Source organism: Sus scrofa, chromosome 8 (assembly GCF_054392235.1).
Source record: "Sus scrofa isolate SSC_HxYL_T2T_F1_AM1 chromosome 8, Sscrofa_HxYL_maternal_Yorkshire_Landrace_v2.0, whole genome shotgun sequence".
NCBI classification, from domain to species: Eukaryota; Metazoa; Chordata; class Mammalia; order Artiodactyla; family Suidae; genus Sus; species Sus scrofa.
In genome coordinates this window covers 76497151-76514165 of record NC_139390.1, presented here as the reverse complement: position 1 = coordinate 76514165, position 17015 = coordinate 76497151, and the positions used below count along the sequence as shown (strand labels likewise).

At 39.2% G+C, this 17015-nt stretch overlaps 1 long non-coding RNA gene across 25 annotated transcripts in view; it reads left to right on the top strand.

The window, feature by feature from the left end:
- The window catches only part of LOC146400866 (uncharacterized), a 78757-nt gene that overhangs the window by 51166 nt on the left and 10576 nt on the right, over window positions 1–17015 (top strand). For 5 of the 25 annotated variants that reach the window (XR_014813787.1, XR_014813788.1, XR_014813774.1 and 2 more), the window contains 3 exons: window positions 11005–11069; window positions 11666–11815; window positions 12769–12805. The exons of 11 other annotated variants lie outside the window; for them this stretch is intronic. This is a non-coding gene — a long non-coding RNA (uncharacterized LOC146400866). Of the gene's footprint in view, window positions 1–11004; window positions 11070–11665; window positions 11820–12768; window positions 12882–13810; window positions 13922–17015 lie in introns of those variants that run through there. 9 more of the 25 variants (XR_014813780.1, XR_014813791.1, XR_014813789.1 and 6 more) reach the window with 7 other exon arrangements.

Here is a 17015-nt window from a genome sequence, read left to right as displayed (position 1 = left end):
ATATTCAGAAATTAAATGATTTTCCTAATTTGAGCTCTAGTAAATCCAGAGCTAAAAGGCAGTCTATGCCTTTCTACTACACCATAGAGCCCCTTGAATAGAAATCATTAAAGTAGAATTGGGATTAAACTGCTTAGTTTCCCAGCAGTTCTATTCCCTGGGGGACTGGCTCTCTCAATCCACCCTTTCTTCTCTTTCAGAGCAAAGTTAGACATTGAGATAGAGAACCATTTATAGAGAACTGGAAAACTATACAAAGTCAATCCAAATGCATTTTTATCACATTTCCTCCATTTTAACACTTGGCCTATAGAGAAGATGGAGTTTGTGGTCTTTGGTGAGAGGAGAAAAAGTATTTGAAAGCTATACTTCTCCCATTCAGTGGTCGGTAGGAAAATCTATATTTCTAGGTGTTATCATGTCGTTCCCAGAACACTATTAATAATTGCACTTCATCCCAAATCACTGAGCAGTCAGGAGACAACTGGACAAACATGGCCAATGATGAACAGGGATGGATGAGGCCACAAGGAAGAGGCAGGCCCGGCTTGGGCGGGACCTACACCTATGGCCCTGACCAGTCACTCTTTGTCTGTTTCTTCCACACATCCTTCTCATCTAGGTGAACAAAGTTTACTTTGTGATTAATTTGGGTTTTATTGAATGGGTATCTGTGTTTATTTTCATGGTTTGCAAACTTAAATATGTAGGGTGTGTGTGTGTGTGTAGCAATACTCTTTTTTTATTAAGGTAATAAATGATTAAAATGATTAGATGATTAATTGTGTGCCAGGACTGTTTTATGCAGCCATCTTTAAAACAGCTCTGGAGTTAGGTGTTATCATTACCCTATTTTCACAGATGAGGGAATTAACGCTCAAGAAAACAAGGCTGGTAGAACATATGCAGTCATAAGACTGGTAAAAATTAAAAGCCAGACAGCCAAATGCAGATCTTGAGCCTTTAAGTATTATGTTAGACCACGTCCCATGTTCCTTAGAAAATGTGAAAAATAATTGAGAAATAAGTGTCATTCATAATTGCATTGCTAAGAGATAGCAATGGTCTGTTTTTATTTATTTATTTATTTACTTTTTGATTGATTGATTGATTGTCTTTTTAGGGCCACATCCATGGCATATGGACATTCCCAGGCTAGAGGTCAAATCAGAGCTGCAGCTGCTGGTCTACACCATAGCCACAGCAACATGGGATACAAGCCGAGTCTGTGATCTACACCACAGCTCACAGCAATGCTGGATCCTTAACCCACTGAGTGAGGCCAGGGATCGAACCAGCATCCTCATAGATACTAGTCGAATTTGTTAACCACTGAACCATAACAGGAACTCCAGCAATTGTCTGTTTTTAAAGTTTTATGCACATGTAGATTATTATGTGGTACCAAGTTTTCATATTTTTCACTCGATATATCATAATGCACAAGTTAAGATATTTTAAATTGTTTGAACATTATGATTTCTTCATTTTCCATGGCATATCATCATTTATTAATTCCCATCTTTTATGTTCTAATTTTTATCATAAAAATATTACATTGATATCTTTGTGTTTCAAGTGTTTTTTTTTAATGCAATTATTTAAGATTATCTTTTAGGGTATATTCCTAGAAGTCTAATTCCTATTCCAAAGATATGGTTTCATTTTAATGCTCCAGACTTTTCTGAACAAAAATTTATTTAGAACTTCCCATGAGACTTTCTATTCTTTCTGTTGACCCTTTATTTGCCCCTTTGAAGTGGCTTTAACAGCCGCCCAAATTCTGAATTTTTATTCATTTAGAGTTTTAGGGAAAGTTAATTTCCAAATGGAGGCCAATATTTACTTCAGCTGATGCTAGTTTCACAAGCTGGTGTTTGCACTTCTTGTACTGTGTTTTCTTCCAGGTCATTTTACTCCTTAAATGTAGGTTTTAGATTGAGTGCTTCTGGATCAAGTGTTCTGTCTCTGCTGCCACTTACCCCAGAAAGTCTGGCTCTCCTTGGATTCTTTCCAGCCTCTCCCTTCTTGTCTTTCACATTCTCTCTGTTTCACAGTATTATTCAAATGTGGCTTCTACCTCAGTGTTCAACCAAGATCTTCTGCTTTCCTAGCTTCTTTGGTGGCTGAAGGCCTTGTTCTGGGGGGGAGCTGGGGGGGGAGGCTGGGCAAACAGACAGTGCATTTGAGGACATGTGCTTGTCCTCCCAAGTCCCCTGATCTCCCCTGGGTGCTGGGCTCTGTGGCCAGGCTTGTACTTGGAGGTGTTGTGTAACACAGCATATGCCTAGGCAGGTGGGAAAGGGAAAATCTTCCAAAATGTCGCATGAGCATGACCCGAGAATAATTCAAAATCCTGGAGATAAGTAAGGCTGGGATTATTCTCAACACCATAACTCAACACTTAACAAATTCTTCGTGAAGAGATAAGCCCTACTTTTCGATTGCACACTTGGTGCTAAATCCACATTGCAAACAAAAGGTAGATTAGCACAAGTTATATCTGGAATCTAATATACAGCACAAATGAACTTTTCCATAGAAAAGAAAATATCATGGACTTAGAGAACAGACTTGTGCTTGCCAAGGGAGTGGGATGGACTAGGAATTTGGGGTTAATAGATGCAAACTATTGCATTCGGAATGGATAAGCAATGACATCCTGCTCTATAGCACAGGCAACTATATCTAGTCACTTATGATGGAGCATGATAATGTGAGAAAAAAAATGTATACAGGTATGTGTGACTGGGTCACCTTGCTGCACAGTAGAAAATTGACAGAACACTGTAAACCAGCTATAATGGAAAAAATAACAATCATTATTTTTTAAAAAAAGAAAAAGATTAGCACAAGTAAGTTAGCTGGCAAACACAACTCAACTTTTTAATGAAAGGACCAGGAAGAGCTCAATGAGTTTCAAAGATGTTGGCCATGGGGTCTGCAGAAGATCCATCATTAGAGAACAATTGTATTGTCCATGACGGCTTCCTGTTTAGATTGAGGCTTTGCTACCAGCCTAACAGAAATAGAGGTCAAAGGAAGTAAAATCCTGTGAATCAAGCTTAGGATGAGACGTGTCAGAAACCTAGGGTCTAATCCTACCCTTGACAATGACTTTATATATTTGAATAAGTTACTTTAACTTTTGTTTCTCAATAGCAAGTGCTAAGAGGGAAATTACATTATAATGGCAAATATTAACTGTGAGAAAGATTACAAAACAATCCATCCAGGTAAAGTTCTTCATCTGAAGATGTGGAAATAGAAGTAAGTCACTGTTTAACTTGCAGCCCATGTCCTCTTTTTTTTTCTCTCTCGCTTTTTAGGACCACATCTGTGGCAATAGAGGTTCCCAGGCTAGGGGTTGAATCAGAGCTGCAGATGCCAGTCTATATCACAGGATCCTTAACCTACTGAGCAATCGAGGCCAGGGATCAAACCCCCATCCTCATGAATACTAGTCAGGTTCTTAACCCACTGAGCCAGGATGGGAACTCCCTTTTTTTTTTTTTCCCATGTCATCTTTTAGGTGTGTGTTCCAATTTTAATATTTACAAGTTTTTGGAGATAATGAAAAAATAGTTGCTATATTCTAGCAGGGAACAGTTAAAATCATTCTAAAATGTTGGGCAACTGGTGGAGGCAATAACTGAGATCAAAGCCTCGTAAAGACATTAATTGGTGGCCTTGAATCTCCTAGGTTATTCATTGCCCCAAAAGAAGGAAAATGCAGACTCATTTGTGAACAAGTTGATGGAATCACGGAAAAGAATAGTCTTTTTAAAACACTTTTCAACGTTTCTCTTCATTCATTAGTGAAACGTCTTAACAAAGAAAGTATACTGACTGAGGTACAAGGGTCACAGTAGAGGGTAAGGGGCTATTCTAGGGAGGGGTGGCCAAGATTTTCAAGATTTAGCAATGCGCTAAAACAAATATGACTTGTCTATGGCCAAAAGTTTGACCTCAGATAACAAAAACTTAGAAAATACAATGGAATAGGATGTGCAATATATATTTTTTTAGCCTATTTAAATAGACTAAGTTAAAATATAAACCCCATTATGTAATGCAATATGTAGCAAAACAAAATCAAGCTTAGGATGAGATGCTTACCAAAGATGCTTGTTGTTACTGATAGAGGAGATCATTTCACTTCTAACTTGGTAATTAACTGTTTATTCTAATGTGAGAGAGAAAAATAGACCTGTAATAAATCCTCTCTCCAAGGATCCAGTAAATCAGTACATGGAAAACCATACTGAATAGGAAATCCATGTCTTTTTGCTTGACAGAGAAATAAGGCAGTAAAATATTAGGTTGCAGGTCTAGTTTTGCATTTTTGGTCTTCAGTTTAGAACTTCTAACTGGGTTATATTCTAATTTTTTTTTTTTAGGGCTGCACATACGGCATATGGAATTTCCTAGGCTAGGGGTTGAATCTGAGCTGCAGCTGTCCGCCTACACCACAGACACAACAATGCAGGATCCAAGCCAAGTTTGTAACCAACACCACAGCTCACAGCTCACAGCAATGCTGGATCCTTAACCCACTGAGTGAGGCCATGGATTGAATCCACACCTCATGGATACTAGTTGGATTCATTATGACTGAGCCACAATGGGAATTCCTATAAAATTCTAAAATTTTTAACCTAAGTCATTTTGTTAGTATTTAAAATGTTTTTCCTCTAGAAATAATGTTCTGAATGCTGTGTTACTTCACAGAATAACCGCTGTCCCAACACACCCTCAACACGCACACACACAAATCCAATTGCACATGCGAGGCGTCATGCTATAACATAGATTTTGGTGCTAGAACATGGTAATAACCCACACAGCAATGGTTATAGGCTAAACTACTGGCCTTAGCAAGTGTGCTTAATTTCTATTGATTTCATTTTACTCATTTGAAGATGGAAATAATAACTTCCTCATAGGGTGGTTGTTGGTGAGCCTTAAGTTAGGCAAGGTAAACAAAAGACACTACAATAGCCTACAAAATGTTAATTATTAATGTACTCCAGGACTTTAGGTTCAGCTTCTCTTTGGATTAAATCACCCTTTGTCAACTAGGGTGATAACCAAGTCCTGTTTATAGTGTCTCTATAGTGGAAAGTGCCCTGTGTGTCAACAAGGGGCTGCAGCAGATCAGGAAGTGAGCCCCCAGCCGTGGTGCTGCTAGCCATCTGGCTAACAGAAATACATCTTCACTGCCTCATCTCCTTTTCCCAGCTGTAGTGATCACTGTTTCCCAGAAAGCAAAGTATGCATGTTCTCATTCCTGTTGGGCAGTATCCTATGTTTATCATATTATCCTTTTGTGTGTGTGTGTGTGTGTGTGTGTGTGTGTGTGTGTGTGAGTAGCTGGCTCTATTCTCTAGTTGTTTCATGCGCATGAGATTTCTTTCTTTTATTAGATTCTAAACTGTTGGGAGGCAAGACTCATATTTTGCACCTGGAGACTCACTTACACAACTGTAGGCACAAAATCGTCACTTGAAAAATGCTAAGTTGGAGGTTCCATGATGCCTTAGTAGGTTAAGAATCCAACTAGTATCCATGAGGATGCGGCTTCAATCCTTGGTCTCGTTTCTATACTACTGTGCCATACCACCTTCCAAATATGAAGAAAGCTTATACACTTGGATGGTCTAATTCTGTGTTTCTATGTGGAAAGAACCCCACCTTCAATCCCTGGTGTAGGTCACAGATGCGACTCAGATCTGGTGTTGCCATGGCTATGGTGTGGCCCTAAAAAGCAAAAAAAAAAAAAAAAAGTTAAGTAGTGAACAGGAGGGCACTTGCCAGGTAAAGAGGATGTTATCATAGAGCTAGAAGGTAAAAATAGCCTTGTTGCCTCCAAGGCGTGTGACCTAGATTACAATGAAGGAAAGGCAGTAAGATCCAAAGCACATGGAGGGGTGGTAATGACAACATAAAATGGCTATGCACCATGGCCATGGCCATGCCAAAGGCCATTTGAGAAGGAAATCACTGATCAAAATGTTTAATAAAAGTAGTTACTCAAGAAACAGAGAAGTCCCATATATCAGAACTCTAGAAAAATAATTTTTTAGTGGGAAGAGAAGATGGAATCTAGTAAGAAAGTTGTTTTCAGGAGGGTAATTTTAGGTTAATTCTATACTGAGTAAATCTAAGGCATTATATCATTCAGGCTGCCAAATAGATGTCTAACTCACCTAACTTGTCATCAGCACCACCTACAATGGATGGATCATCAGCTCTGCTTTCCCTTTTTCAGCTGTGTTGACTTAGCTAAAAGCTGAAATCATAATTACCATAGTTAATGTTTTGAATACATACTATGTGCCAAGACTATTTCACCTGATCTGTATGGATTATTATATTTAATCACTGCACTAATGTCATGATTTAGGAACCACTGAGGAAATTACAGCTTGGAAATTTGAAATACCTCACCAAGGCTGTAACTGCTCACAAGCAGTGGAGCCAGGATTTGAGCTCAACAATCACTATCCCCAAATCAGTTTTCTCTACCACTGTGCCATACCACCTTCCAAATACGAAGAAAGCTTATACACTTGGATGGTCTAATTCTGTGTTTCTATGTGGAAAGAACCCCACCTTCCTCTAAATCAACATATATGCTGTCCTCTGCCCCAGATCCATTTTAATCATCCCTTATGCTTTCAACCCCCAACTGTTTGGTCTGTTGACTCTTTCCTTTCTATCCCCCATGCTTTATTCAGTTGAAAACATTGCGCAAGAGTTCATCTTCCCATTGGTGGTTTGCGGCTAATTTTGGTTATATGTTAGTGGGAAACACACAGTAAGAGGTCTGGCAAATGAAGGAGTTGGGTTGGTTTCTTTTTTTTTTTTTTTTGTCTTTCTCAAGAACTATAAATCATCATTAAAACAGTGCCTAATCTTCTGTCTGGCTTCTCACCAAGACTGTCTTTGAGGCTAGACATACCCAGGCTGGCTTGGGTCAGGGTGTGTGACATTCCCTCTCTCGGAACAAATAGAAGAGGAGCTCAAAGAAAATGGGAGATGCAACATCTACCACGTGTTTACTGGTCCCCAGTCAAGCTACTCTTGTGAGTTGCTTCCTATGATCTTTACAGCAACTTCTTGAGGTGGGAAGCACTCTAATTATCTCAAGAGGCAACAATGGTGGTCCTAGTTTTAGAAAGATGCCCACAACGCACCACTTTAAAGGACAGAACAAACATTAGGTTTACCTGATTTCAAAACTTGTGTTCTTTGTACTATTTAGCCAAATCCCAAGGGCTGGGAGTTATCGAGGGGTAAAGATTTATGGGATTACTAACTCCCTACATCATGAATACTTCTTGATAAATAAAAACTATCTTTCTGTGAGCGATTGCTGGGTACCAGGCCCTTTGCTGAGAACTTTGCATGTGTTACCTAATTTAATCCCTCACGACTCTATGAAATAGGTACTGTTATGCTTATTAAATATCAGGCACTGTTCTAAACTTTAACATGAATTACTTCATGTAATCCCCATAATAACCTTATGAAGTAGCTAGCATTCTCATCCCTGTGTTAAAGATGAGGAAAGTAAGGCATAGCTTAGGTAGATCATTTGCTCAACATCCACAGCCATCAAGGTGCAGGGTTCACTGTGGAGACCATACTGCTGTGTTCACCGAGCTCAGCTACCTCTTAGCATTCAAGTTGTCACCAGAGCTCTCTTCCTAAAACTTGAAGACCTGCCATGATTTCTCATTATCTATGAAACACATTCCGAAATATTTTGCTCAGCATTCAAGGCTCTTCACGGTTTGGCTTTCTTAACATTCTACCCTATCTCTCCTTCTTTTGATTAGCTGTTCCAGCTACTCTAGGCTAATTACCACCCCAAAAACTAGCCAATCATACTCAGCCACTCATGATTCTTTTTGAAGACTAGAAGACTCTACTTTTCAAAATCCAAATCAATATTCAAGATACAAAATTGTTCTATCCCCACAAAGCCTTCATTGTTTTCTCCTCAACGAGCAACTCTCACCTTATTTTGTGCTTGTTTATACCTACATAATATCATGTCTTTCACTCTGCCCTGCATTATTCTGTAATGTTTGTTCCTCTCCACTTCAGATGAGAACCTGAACTTCTTGAGGTCAAGGACTGTGTTTTATTAATATCCCCATGCCCAGCATTTAGTAAAGGTTGTTGGCATTCAGGAATCTTCTTGAATGAATGAATGTATAAGTAAGTAAAGTAAAGTATTTCATATGTTTTTAGCTTTGAGGGAAAACAGAAAATCTAAGTGTCATTGAAAAGAAATTAATTTCAGAGTAAATGAGAATTACTTCCATAGTACATGTGTGTTTCAGAAAAGAGTGCAGCAATTTTTTTTCCATTTTTTGAGAAAATTGGCACATCAGAAATACGTTCAATGAGACTTTGATACAAAGGAGTTGTTCCTCAGTTGAGAGATGAATATAGTTGGCCCTGTGATGTTAGATGAAGCTGGAGAACACTGTTTTTTTTCAAACATTTTTTGAATAGAACTCAAGAAGCCAATATTGCATCTTGACCCCACAATCTCTTTGTTAGAACACCTTTCTAGCTACATTACTAATAGTGCAGGACTTCTCTTTGGGGAATATTTAAGAGTAACATAGGCAAATGCTTTTAGATGATGTTTGAAACCACAGCTTTTGCCACTCTTAGAATTCACCTGTAATTCCTGGCTCCTTGCCTTTGCTTTTGCTCTGTCCAAATGCTCTTCATCTTCCTTCCCATGCCCCCGCCTGTCACCTTGCACCCAAATCCTAAGTCACAGAAGTCCATCTAAAATGTTCCACTCGGCATTCCCATTGTGGCGCAGCAGGTTAAGAAGTCAACTAGTGGCCATGAGGATGCAGGTTCAATCCCTGACCTCACTCAGTGGGTTAAGGATCCAATGTTGCCTCGAGCTGAAGCATAGGTTGCAGATGGGGCTCTGATCTGGGATTGCTGTGGCAGTGGCATAGGCTGGCAGCTGCAGCTCCAACTCAACCCCTAACCTGGGAACTTCCATATGCTGTGGTTATGGCCCTAAAAAAAAAAGACAAACAAAAATTTTTAATTAAAAAAAAATAAGATGTTCAACTCTTCACAATCTCCTGTGCAATTAAAAAAAAAAAAATAGCCTGGATCCCCAAGACGACTTTACAGAGTAGAGCCTGACTATCAACCCTGGGCTGTAAAGTGAAAGGGAAATGCACGTGGCCTTGCTTAGACAATGAATTTTAATCTATTGATTAACCATTATTCTGAACTGGGATGCTATTCTTTCCTCCAAGAGGTTTTTTGGGTCTCTCAATCTCAACGGGTTTTCCTTCATATGACCTACTTCTGACTCGGGTCTCTTCTCTTAGAAAAAGCTCAGCAGCAGCTAGTACTTGCTTGTGGGATTGGTCATCTCTCTCCCTCATTAGATGTAAGCTCCATGGGGCAAGGACCGTGTCAGCTTATTCAGCAGCAGTGACACACTGCCCAGCACATAACTGGCTCCCAATAAAGATCTGTTTCGTAAATACAGCTAATAGTAAGAATTTGGGCAATAACTGCCATTTATTGAATAGTCATAATTTTTAGGAGTTGTGCTAAGAGTCTTACATACATTATGTCATTTAATCTCGACAACATATAATGAAGCCACTGATACCATCACTATCCCATGTTATTTGGAAAAAAATAGGTTTAGAGAGCTTTAGTAACTTCTGCAGTGTCACACAATTCAAAGTTTATATTTTCAGGTCGAGGGTCTCCTCTCAGAAGTATGATTAGCAAGAGTGAGGTGCACTGTATCCACAGTTATACCAACTGAGAAATCTAGGATTTCTGCTAGTTGAGATCCTGATGCTAGAAAAGATAATGACATGTCTGACCTCCCCCTGACCTTATGTAACTGCAACATTTACATTTTTGCCTCTATGTAACTGCAATAGAAACAAAGCCCCAAGCACTGCTTATAATTTTAAAACTATTATTTAAAGCTTGTGTAGTCAATTCAAGATGAGGCATGAACATGCTTTTGAATTCTATATAACTCTTAAAGGGGCAATACAAGATTGTGTTTTTAGATTAAAGAATTGGTCTGGAATTCATATTTCAGAGCTATACATGATAATTCTTTTATTGCATGTTTGTTTTTAAACACCCCCTCACACACCACACAAACCTAGCCAAGAGTTTAAATAGCTAGCAGAGAATAATGTCTTTCTAGCTGTGAAGACACTTGTGCATTGATTGGGGAAAGTATTAAATCAAAAGTCAGGGCACTGAGGCTCTACATCTGTACTGCTTCACATAGTGGTTGTCACCCACAGTGGCTATTTACCTTTAAATTTAAACTATTAAAAATTTAAGACACAGTTCCTTGATTGCACTAGGCACTATCCCCATTTTAGGTGCCATTGGTCACATGCGTCTAATGGCTACTGCATAAGACACAGATTTACAGAGCGTTTTCATTATGGCAATACATTCTTTAGCAGATTCATAACAACCAGGCTCCTTTTCCACTATAAGCCTGACCTTGGAAAAAAAACAAGGACGGGCGCAATTATTCCATCATTGATCTGGATTTCAGCGAATTGCTTCTCCAACTTTGCTTTGGAAACATCTCATCTATGGAAACCTCACAAATACATAATTTATAATTGTGATGGAAACACACTGAGCTTGGCATCACATGGTAGTTTCATTATCTTGATTTGAAAAGAAAGAGAAGAGGCCCCATAAAATAAGTTACCTATATTTAATAGTTGTATCACTGCAAACTGTAATGTCTATGTCGCATGTTGTAGTGGATTTGATCTCTCCAAAACTATGGTGAGTCTTCCAAAGAACTCCAAAATAATATTTTTTAAATCATTGTAAGTAGAGTCAGCCTTAGGCTAAAATTTGTATTCATTGAGCACTGTCTCACTTGGACTTCTTAACTTCATTCTTGCCCTTTTTCTAATTGGTGGTTATGACCTCTCTTTCTCTTAGAGAGCTGTATCAACAACCTTCCTTTAGGGCCAGTGTCTTCATTCTTACCAGGATGTAAGAGCAAGGTATGGTGTAGACTTGTTTGACCTCATCCCTCTGCATTGTTCCAAATTCACCAGCTCAAAATGTCATTCTATCTTTTTGAGGAAGCCAATGTTTCATCATATTTCTCACCTTTAAAGATGAGACCTCTAGAACTCATTCCAGGTGTAGAGATGGTGACAGTACCCAGTGTAGACATGCCTCAGAATTATCTGCCCAAGGGATAGAAGGAGGAAAACTTACCCACCAATATTCCCCAATATCTACTGGTTGTACCAAGGGATCAACTACCTTTCACTTCTAGGTGCCCCCATATCAGAGAAGTTCCAGAATATAAGTTGAGAGATGTAGTGTATAGTCAAAGCCAAATGCTACCAGATTCTACCTGCAGAGGACTGTATGCTGTGGGAACAACTGGGTAGAGGGTGGGCCAGGGGATGTGAGACAAGACACGGTCTAAATGAAATAACTACAAATTGTAATATGGAATGTATGTAACATGGAATGTGAATTGTATGGGGATACTTTCCCTGGGTATTAAAAAAAAAAAAAGTAAGCATTGTGGCTGAATTTTTCCCAGGCCAAAAAAAATATGTATAATTTATTTGTTTTGATACAGAATGTATACGAGGAAATGAAATGAGCATAGACCTGGGCAGGATTCCTTCCGCCCGATGTCCTGACTTGTCTTTGCAGCCCAGCTTCTTGATAGCCCTGCATAACTACCTTCAGTCCCAGTTGTTGGTCTCCGAGAATGCAGCCAAGCAAAGTAGGTTGTGGTTTTATTGATAAAGTTCCTTATTCTCCTAATTTGATGGCTCACAGTGAGTCAATATGCGGTCTTTTGCTGGGCCTTTAGCTAATAGCCTGTCATTTCAATAGACTGAAGCTGCCTGACCTTTAGTTGGTTTGGATCAGTGCCAAGGTTGCTTCTCTGATGGCTAATGGCAAAGAGAGGGCAGCCAAGTTCATCACAGTCCAGAGAAAAAGCTTTGGATGGCACTGTTGATGGGAGGAAGCTAAGAGAAGCCAGAGAAGAGGAAGAAGAAAAGAATAGTCTCTCTTCTCAGCAGATAAGAAATAGCTGAGGTTGCGGGCTAGGCTTGCCATCGTGACTGTGTCAGACAGAGCGAGAAAGGGACAGTTACATGGTGAATTGAATCTACCAATGACCTCTTGAACAGGCAACCTTTTATCATCATTTCTGTGTTCTAGCACAGAGGTCTGCCTGTTCATCAGAGTTAAGGGCAGGCATGATGGTCGTTTTCAGGGAACTTACGAATAGTACCCCCTCACAATTTCCTGAAATGTGAGTCTTGATCCAGTTAAGATAAGAAAATGTAAGTTAAATAAGAGACCAAAATCTCACCTTTACTAACAAGAAAGCTGATGTTAGAGCTTGTGTTTTATATCTGTGAGTAGGTGAACTTCCGAAACTTGATCCCCAGAATTAGGCAGATGAACCTACCCTGGCATAAAGTGGCTTGGAAAATCTCATACTTCTCCTGTGGGGTAACCTTCCCATACCCAGGAGAGAGCACAGCAGATCATGTCCTGTAGGTGAGCAAGTCACTCCCCCGCGAAAACTGAGAGGGAAGTGTTAAGTCATACAAGGCCTGTTAATTTATTACAAACGCACCCACTTAAATAGGTTAGTTTTCCTCTCAGAAGCTGAGACATTGGACTGGTTAACCTCACAATACCCCCTCTTCTTCTCCATAGGTAGATACCTCATGAGGGCGTAGAAGCAAGTTTACAGGTAAAATACCTGCTTTTCCTGAGCTGTACAACCTACAGTTCAACCTGTACCACCACCTGTGATCTGTTCTTTGGCGGTAGGTTGGGTGCCAGGTTCTTCACCTTCGTACATTACAACTCCCCTGGGTCAATACTGAGATGGATCAAGAAAGGATATAATAAGGAAACTGACCTTTATGAAGGCAGTATTTTATACCCATTTTTTTTACTGAATGGAAAAAAAATGGAGCTTTAAAGATGTTAAGCTCCATTCCACATTCCAATATTTCTAAGAAGTATATTTTATCACCTTTTCACATCCCTGAAATCACAATATGCTTACTGCTAATGGAAAACAGAGATTATTTGACTGACTTTTCCCTTTCTAAATGGTACATACAATAAGAATGTCATAGCCCATAGTATCTCAGATTCGATAAGTAGCTAATAAATGATGATCCTAGAATTTATCCTCTGGGTTGGGTGATTTAAAACCTTAGGTTATTTTCTGGCTGCAATAATATTCCCCTAAAATACACAAGCAGTTAAGGCACCATACATTTCCTGTTCTTTCCCCACCTCATTTCATTTATTGTCGTTCAGTTTAGCGTTTGGTCTTGCTTGGCTCCATCTGTATAGAATTATGCTCCCCAGGAGCCAAATTCCTTCTTTCCTTGTGAACTGGAGGCTGCTTAATGTGTTCTGTGAGGTAGACAGAGGAAACATGTTTGTTATCACAAGTTGAACTAACGGTGATTGAATGTTCCTGCAGCTGGGTCTTGTTAGAAGTTAAAAACTTGGGCTGTCACATTACTTTATGTAAACCCTACTTAAGTGGAATGTGAGGGAAAAGACTTGGGAACTTTTTTTATTGCTCAAGACTATTCTTTGTTGCAATTGAGAAATGTGGGAAATAACTGAAGTGATTAATATTACGGATGGTTTCTCAAGCCGTACTTTGAAATTGTTTTCAATTAAATAAATCTTAAGTGTCTGCTTTGTGCAAACCATGAACTAATTGCTTCAGGGGATAAGATATGCCACCTGCCATCAAGAATCTACATGATCTGAAAAGGGAACCGCTGAGTGCATGCCGCTGAATGACTAAAGGATGGGGGAGTAAGAGAGGGTCAGAGAGATGATACGGGGTTTTGAAGGAGGAAGAAATCACATGTGTATAAGGCGATCAAGAAGAGCATTGCAGAAGCAAATAGCAGAGCTTTGAAAACTTGGGTAAAATTTTTCTCAAGTAAGTATGGGAGCGTGACTTCCAGTTTCCAACAATAGCAGGTTATTTGGATCCTGTCCTGCAAAAATAAATAAATAAATAAATAAATAAAATAAAATAAAATAAATAAAAATAGTAAATAAAACATTAAGAAATCTTTCAATAATTGAGTAAAAAATGAATTGCTAGGTTAAAATTCGAAGAACATCTGGAAATCAGGTAAATGAATGGAGTATGCAAGACCCCTTTGTCCTAACGAGATTTGTTAATTACCCCAAGTTTTTGTTGTTGTTGTTGTTTTGTTTTGTTTTGTCTTTTTGCCATTTCTTGGGCCGCCCCAGCGGCATATGGAGGTTCCCAGGCTAGGAGTCCAATCGGAGCTGTAGCCACCGGCCTACACCACAGCCACTGCAACGCGGGATCTGAGCTGAATCTGCAAACTACACCACAGCTCAGGGCAACGCCAGATCCTTAATCCACTGAGCAAGGCCAGGGATCAACCCGCAACCTCGTGGTTTCTAGTCAGATTCATTAATCACCGAGCCAGGAGGGGAATTTCTCTTACCCCAAGTTGAATGTTATTTTGAACTCCTATGGATAATGGCCAGCCTAATAAAAGACTGCCTTGGATAAGTTCATAACCTAGGAGATGGCACAGACAGAATACAGAAGAACCAGGTGTAAATTAGCTCATATTTCACTTTGGATGATAAAGCATGGGTAATATTAAACCTCAAACTAAGACTTAAGGTGATCCCAGACCAGTGGCAATATGGAGCACAAACCAAGGTGGAGAAAGGCAAGGAGCAGCACATGGGCATGCGTGCTAGCAAGTTCAGTACATTCTCTTCACTCTTGTTAAGAATAAGACCATATCAAGGCGGAAACTGAGAATGTGTAAGGGTGCGCGTGTGCACAATGTGTGTCTCAGTGACACTATAAAGTGATACTTTGCCTCTAGCTATTACTTTTTTTTTAAGCTGGTAACTTCAATGATAAGAAATATGCTTGCATTTGTAATTTTCTCAAATTAAGTCTATGGCCATACCATGCCAAACATGTCTGAACCTGTCTGTAATTTTCTCAAATTAAGGTGGCAGGTGAATATTTAAGTAAAAAATATCCAGTTGAAAGTTTTACCCCTGTCACACATCTTTCCTGTCATGAGATAATTTCTCTTATTCTAATAGTACTGAGTATTGAGTGTTGAGCCATTTCAAAGAATTTCTGTCTTCAAAATACACTAATCATGGGACTCCCCTTGTGGTGCAACAGATTAAGGATCCTGCATTGTCACTGCCTTGGCCCGGGTCACTGCTGTGGCAGGGGTTCAGCCCATGGCCAGGAAACTTCCACATGCTGCAGGTGCAGCCAAAACAAACAAACAAACAAACACTAATCATGGGTCAATGTCCTCTGAGAACTTGTAATCAAAGAAGCAACTTTTCTCAGAGAGTATGGCAGATATTTTCTCTCCATTATTTGGACAATTGTCAGGTGTCACATATTTGGTGCATTCATGTTAAGAGCCAGGCCATTCGTTATGTGAAATACAAATATAAAATACAAAGTTGGGTTTTTTTCTTTCGGTCTCCATTGCTGGATCGTCTTTAACTTTCTGACCTCTAAATGCTGGCATGTACCCACCTCCATCCTGTGTGACCTCTTCTCAGTTTTATCTACAGTCATGACCTATATTAACCTCTCTCCTTCCACAGCTCTAATTACCACTGGTATGCAAACCTTGCATGTCCAAGAAAGACCTCGAGTTATTTTCTGACGCAAACTTACTTATTCCTCATCTTTATTTAGTACATGGCACTACCATTCACCGAGTTACTAGGACCAAAACTGTATTGCCTGTTTTTGGTTTTGTTTTTGAAGTCCAATAAGTACTTATTGAGTGTCTACTTTTTGCACAGGACCATGTGTTGCCTGTTTTAATTCTTCACTATTTTTTTTTTTTTATTTTTACACTCTGCATCAAATCCACTAGCAAATCCTGTTGACTCTATCTTCAGAAGATACCCCTCCTTCAATATTTCTCATGACCCCTACTGCTACCTCTTTAGTCTAAAAAGGTAACTACCTCATATGAACCACGGGAACAGCCACCAAGCTTGTCTCTTTGCCTTCGCTATTGTTCCCCATCATCGGCATCTATTTTCTACATTCCAGCCAGGTGATATTTTGTAAGAAAACAAAACATTTCACTCTCTTGCTTTCATGCCTTCAATGGCTTCTCAATTCCACTACATGGAAAATCTAAAATATTTTCCATGGCTGCAAAGTCCTTTACTTTTTGTTCTCTGGCCACCTTTCCAGCTTTCCCCTCTCATGTATTCCATTATTTCAACTTTTCCCCCCGATTGTTCCTACAACTTGTCACTCAAGTTTTTCAGGCATTTTGCTCTTGGCGCTTCCATCTGCCAGGAATGTTCCTCCACAGGATATTCACATGGATTGCTCCCTCATTTTATTCACTTTTCTGTCCAAAATCACCTCCTTAGAAAGGTCTTTCTGAAACATCCTAGCAATTTCCTTGACCATTGATTTTTTTCCCTTGGCCTTTTTCATTTTTTTTTCTGATATAACTATCAGAATATATCCTAATATAACCTGATTTTATATGATATATGTGTTCATTTGCTTTGTCTTGTCTCCTCCACTATGACATAAACTCCATGAAGACAAAGGTTTGCTGTTTCCTCCGTTTATAGAAATAGGCCATGGATGCATACAGTGCCTATCTGTTGACTTATTAAATGAATGAATGAATAAAAACATACCAGGTCCTTAGGTTGCATGAAATGGAATTTTCATGTACTAATAGGCTTCAAGTTGTCTTGGTCTAAGGTAGTGAAATATTCTATTTTCTCCCCATTTTCTAGAATTTGGCTTTGGAAACTAGTTAAACTTAAATGATATAGTTCTTTATTCATTCATAACAAGACTACTAAATCTCTTTGCCCTATTATAACTGTTTGTGGGGATAATAGCAGTA